The sequence below is a fragment of the Gavialis gangeticus genome, unplaced genomic scaffold (genome assembly GCF_001723915.1).
Source record: "Gavialis gangeticus isolate Ggan-Ray unplaced genomic scaffold, GavGan_comp1, whole genome shotgun sequence".
Taxonomy (NCBI): Eukaryota; Metazoa; Chordata; order Crocodylia; family Gavialidae; genus Gavialis; species Gavialis gangeticus.
The window spans coordinates 66,262,660-66,268,341 of NW_017728995.1; the positions used below are offsets into that span (position 1 = coordinate 66,262,660).

At 38.7% G+C, this 5,682-nt stretch overlaps 1 protein-coding gene across 11 annotated transcripts in view; it reads left to right on the top strand.

The window, feature by feature from the left end:
- Positions 1 to 5,682, top strand: part of ARMC8 (armadillo repeat containing 8) — a 115,699-nt gene that overhangs the window by 45,119 nt on the left and 64,898 nt on the right. The window contains exon 2 of one of the 11 annotated variants that reach the window (XM_019503780.1): positions 3,531 to 3,672. The exons of the other annotated variants lie outside the window; for them this stretch is intronic. The gene's annotated coding sequence lies outside the window, so the exon portion shown is untranslated. The remainder of the gene's footprint in view (positions 1 to 3,530; positions 3,673 to 5,682) is intronic. 11 annotated transcript variants of the gene reach the window in all.

Consider the following 5,682-nt stretch of genomic DNA (forward strand, 5'->3'; position numbering starts at 1 on the left):
GGCCCGAAAATTCCCGGTCCAGCTCCTCCCCTTGGCTGGGCGGTCTGTAGTAGACTCCCACTGTTAAATCCCTCTTCCCCACTGCCTCCTTGCATCTTGAGCCAGAGCAGTTCTGCTTGCCCCTCCTCTGACCCCATTCTGCTGGCAGAGGATGTGTATTGCTCCTTGACATAGAGCGCCATACCCCCGCTTTTCCTTCCTTTTCTCTCCTGCCTGTAAAGCCTATAGCCCCTAATGCTAACTGCCCAGTCGTGGGATGAATCCCACCACGTTTCTGTAAGCCCTGTTATGTCTGGGTCTGAACTGGCTATTCTGAGGGCGAGTTCCTCCTGTTTGTTCCCCATACTACGGGCATTGGTATATAGGCATTTAAGGCCTTGCATAGCTGCGTGTGCCACCCCCTGATTTTGGAGACTGTCTGGACCCCTGTTTCTTACCTGTTCACTCCTTGCATTTGTCACCGGTCTTGCTCGGGTGGTGTCTCCTTGTCTTCCTGCGGCCCCCTCCCCCGGCAAGGCTAGTTTAAAGCTTGCCGTACGAGATCAGCCAACCTGGAAGAGAAGACACGCTTGCCTTTAAGTTAATTCATCCCCTACCCCTAGCATCCCAATCCCAACTCCTATGTAACTGCTTGTTGCATCTGTTGTATTTAACATCCCTGAGTTCTCTGTTTCCTGAAGTAAGGATTCTTGCAAAAAAGTTTTATATCTTTAGAGGAGAGGCACACTTCAGACAGGCAGAATTAAAGGAAGGTATCATTTGTACATAATTCACACCCAATCTTACAAAGTTTGGCACTTTGTCTTACTGAGGGGAGAACTGAGGCATTCTGTTGCTCAGGCTATTTCTTTTGGGGACAGGTTTTTTCCTGTTAACTGTCCTAAAGGTTCCTGACGGTAAGGAACTGGGTGAAATTTTGGAACGGCAGCATTTGTGGTTGATGGGGTGTGAGCATCAGGCTAGTAAAGAACTGTGCTCATGCCTGAGCTGCTTTTGCTAATGCTTAACGGCTAAAAAATTTGGAGTTACAAGTATTTCAGTAAAAAGCTGAAACCCAGGACTGAATCGTTTCAGGAAGTTATCTCCAAGGAAGAAGAATTTTGAGTATGTAACTTGATTGGTAAGGAGCGGGTGAAAGGACTGGAAAGTCATGAATAGCAGCCTGAAGAACCTTCCTGCTAAATCTTAAGGGGACAGTACAAGAGTTTACTTTTTCTGGGAGGCATAATTATAGACCTAGATTATAAACAACTAAGAGAAACCTGGCTACTAGGATTACCCACAGAAATGGAAGCATTTATTTTGATACCTGCTGGTAAAGTTAATTAAAGCGATTCATGGGTAAATGCAGATTAAAATGCATAATTAGATCTGGTGGAACAGTGCTGTCTACTTTGTCAGAATTTGGAGAGACTTCAGATTGCCATGAAAAGGATATTCTTTATTGTGAGGCCAGTTATTAGGAAAAAAGTGAGAGTTCAATAAAAAAGTTGTTTTGAACAGAGGTGCAAGCTTCAGTTTTGTCTCTACCAGAGCTAAGCATAACTGCCTGTGGCAAAACATACTGAGAAGTCAGGACTTGTGACATTATGCTGACTGAAAAATAAAAGGGGAGATTGTTTCGTAGTATCGGCAAAGTGTATTTATGAACCAGTTACTTGCAGCTACTCATGAAATGCAGCCCTCTCTTATAGCAGAGCTATTTACTACTGTTATTATTATTACAAACTGTCATAGCCATAAACAAATCAGCTATTTGTCATCTTTATAGATAAAACTGCATAAGTTAGTAACCCTTTTTAAGCATTTACCAGTTTGTTTGTTGTCTAGAGAAGCTTCAGTATTTGACAGAATATTGACTGCTGCAATCCTGTACCGAGGATGGTTCAGTAGATGCTTTTTGATTGCCTTAGAGTTTGCAGATCTTTGCTGTTTGAATTATTAATTATTTAGTATCTACGTCTGACAGAAAATCTTACCACGGCGGCTAAAGTATGTGTGTATATTACATATAAAATAAATTCTTTACGTTTCTTTACATATAAAAATATGTAAAATAAATAAGTGTGTGTGTGTGTGTGTGTGTGTGTGTATAAAATTTTATTTATATACTTGTGTGTGTTTGTTTTGTGGGGCATTTTATATATATGAATGTTTATATATGAATGTATGTGTGTATATACATATTTCTTTCAGTTGTATATAGGTGTACTGTTAACTTGAAAGTGTGATAATTTTCAAGGCTAAAATTTATTATGCTGTCTACAAATTAATATTTTTAAATTCAATTTCAAAGCACTGCAGAAATTTTAGAAAACACCAGATTGGTAGAAGTCCTCTGACAGCACACCTGGAGTTAAAGTTTGTTGAGGTGTTAAACTAGCTTTTGACAGTAGCAAATTTTTTCGGTAGAGGCTGAGAGAACACTTTCATTTATGCTTGATGGTTAGTTGCTTCAATGACTCTAATTCCAAGTTTAAAAATGAATTGAGTGCTTAAAAGTAGAAAAGCTTATTTTTCTCTTTCAATCTATGAATAAAAATGAGATCAGAGAGAATGAGTTTTTAGTACTAAATCTTGAAGGACAGTGTGGTCAGACATGCATCAGTTCAGTTCACTATTTTGAGGTAATACTTCCATTACTTAATCTGTAGCTTCAAATGCAAAGCATGTTTTGCTAAACTTAACCTTTATTTATCCATCAAATTTTTAAAGCACTGTGTTTAAATAAAAGAGGCTGTCTGTTCATTTTTCATTGAATTCTGGTTTCTGTCCAAATACAGCTGGGCATAGATCATGAGTAAAAACATTAATTATCTAGTAAATAAAAATTAAAATCACCTTTTTCAAACATTTTTTCTTTTAATTAAGTTGTTATATGTTATTCAGAGAATGTTGTGTAATTGCTTTATATATATAAAATTTATATATATAAAATTGAATTTAAAATAAAATAATAGTATGTCTTCCTGAAAAGCGAAAAGAGCAAACACACTGAGTATAAAGATTATATATTTTGCTGAAAATCAGTGTGTTTTAATAGCTACCAATGGAAACAACCTGTCTTCAGGAAAAGAATAATCTTTTAAAAAGAATGAAGATGCAAACCATGATTAAAATTAGTGATTTGAACTGAGGTATTCTATATGCTGATTTTAATCATGATTAAAATCTGTTGTGACTTGCTAATGTATATAGTTTGAAAAACCTGTACAGTAATACCCTAAAAGAACAGTGCATGTGTATTTTAAATTTAATATATGAATTGTATTTTAAGGTAATGTAAACAAAATTAAGCAATGCAATTTGTGATGTTGGATTTCTTAGTAAAAACAATAATGACATTGATTTTAGTACTTGGCCACTTTTATTGGTAGGCTGCTTTTGTATTTGACCCTGTAATCTTATAAATTAAAAGTTCCCACAACTCATTTTGGCATGTTTTGTTTGTAAGATGAGTATTTATGGTTCATTTGGAGTGCCCTGGCAAAGTAGAAGCGTACATTTATTGATATTTTTTCCTGCTGTAGGTCCGTTAAGACAACAGATATTGATATCCTTCTTTCAGCTGATGGAGTGAGAAAATCAAACGAAATTTGTGATCAAAGGGCTGGTTCTGGCTGAGCAATCCAGTTTACTTCCCATCTCCTGCCGGAGCAACAACTCTTTCCAGTTAAGTTAGGCTTTGTAGTTTGTTTTTTCATTTTCTCCTTCTGATACTTCTTAAAATGAGGACTAGCTAGCCAGTTGCATCCTTTAAAGGGATTTCATGGTTGTGGGGCAGTCTTTTTGTGCCCAGTTTGGAACCTTTTGTGAAGAATTGCCAACCCATCCTGAAATGTATTGCTTTTCTTGAGTCCTTTATTTTTAAAAATAATTTTGGCATAAAATGTCAGATAACAGCAATTTTGCTGGGTGTCCCTCCTCCCAGAAGTCAAATACCATGTACCATGCAATTTTGTTGTGTTCAACTGTACTGCAGCTTAATATCTTAAATTGCACATGGTGGGTGAACCAGGGCAGGATTTCATATCAACTTGTATGTTTTGTAAATTTGTTGTCAAAAGACAACACAGCAAAGTCATAGGAATTATATAACTTGTTAGTCTAAACAAAAAAAAAAAAGTGTCTCACTAGTTTTCAGGACTCCAGATGAGTTCATAGAGTTGTAGAAAAATATTCCTGGGAGTAGGAGGAAGGTTGCATATATGGATCATCAGATACTTACTCTGCTTTTTTGGTTCCAATGGATTGATTTTTCCCATTAAGTGTTGCCCATTAGAACAGCTAGTTTACTGAAGTGTGGCAGGATGCTAATGTTTGTCAGGGAGAATTAAGTCTCCAAACCCCACTAGAACGTCTCAAGCCTCGGTTGGAAGAGCATGCCTAAAGCATTTGTGCCTTCCCCAGAGGTCCAGGCATACATAAAGACTGGCTGTTGTCCTATTGGTTCTAGATTTAGTGTGCTCAGAGCTGCCATGGGGATATTTCTGCATAACACTGATTTAAGGCACTGCACTTCACTGCCCTGCCCTGCCCCTGGGGTAGGGAGGGGGAGCCTGGAGACCCTGACTGCTTCTGCAGCTGGAACAATTGGCGCAGTGGCAGTTGACTGGGAGTCTGGGGAGGCCACAATTTAACCTCTCATAGGTCCTTGGGCTGTGAGTTGGACAGCCCTGAGCCAGATCAATACATCATAGGAAAATCTTACACTGTGATGCACAGTAACTTCACTTTGGTGACCAGGTCACATAGACGTTTCACGATACCATTCCATCTCAGGATACTTATGTCATTACATGACGTCACCTCATCTGTCTCGGCACCTTTCCTGATGTTTCCCCTGAGTTCTTAATTTTCCATCTCCTGTTTTCGCCTTCTCTTAGATAAATCTGGCTTGGCCAGCCAGAGCAAAACTAACCTTGATACACTGTTGTGAGCAGAGACACAAAAGGAACAACCAAGGAAACTAAGACTGACTCTTCCCCCCCCCCGACATTCGATACAATTTGAGAAGCTGTTCTGCACAGTTTTTTACCTTTAAGATGCTCCAGGCAGGTACAAAGAAGTAGTAGGGAAGATTGTGTTAAATGTAGGTTTCTCTGGGCTTTCATTAAAAGTTGTACAAAACTCTTGTCGGTCAGTACATATTTTAATTTTTTTTCCTGGCATTGATGTTTTGTGGCAGACAGACAAAATCTATTTAAAAAAAAAAGTCTTCTCTATTAGCTGGCTCCTGGAATACAAATGAAACGAAGCCCCTTGGTTATATCAAGCTGGTATACCCAGCTACTATTACTTTCTCAACTACTGTAACACATCAATGGAAATGTGAAACTTATGACGTCTAGAGTAGCTTCTCTGATCCTCATAACACTTCTTGATGACTCCAGCACAGTCAGTTTCCCTCTAGTCAACACACTAGGGAATTAATCCATGTTTGTAATGGCAGGCAGAGCTAATTTTCTGCCATAGGAGTCAACATAGCAGCAACCTGGGAATGGGGAGAAGGGCATCATGTTTGTACTTGGTCCTCTCTGCATAAGCAGCCAAAAAGGCTTTGTCTCCTATAAAGAATTTTCCTTGAAGCTGGGCTTCCATGCTCACTAAAACTATTATTCTTTCATTGCATCTACCTGACTCCAAGACAACTTTGCATTTAAGATGACACCCCCCCCCCCC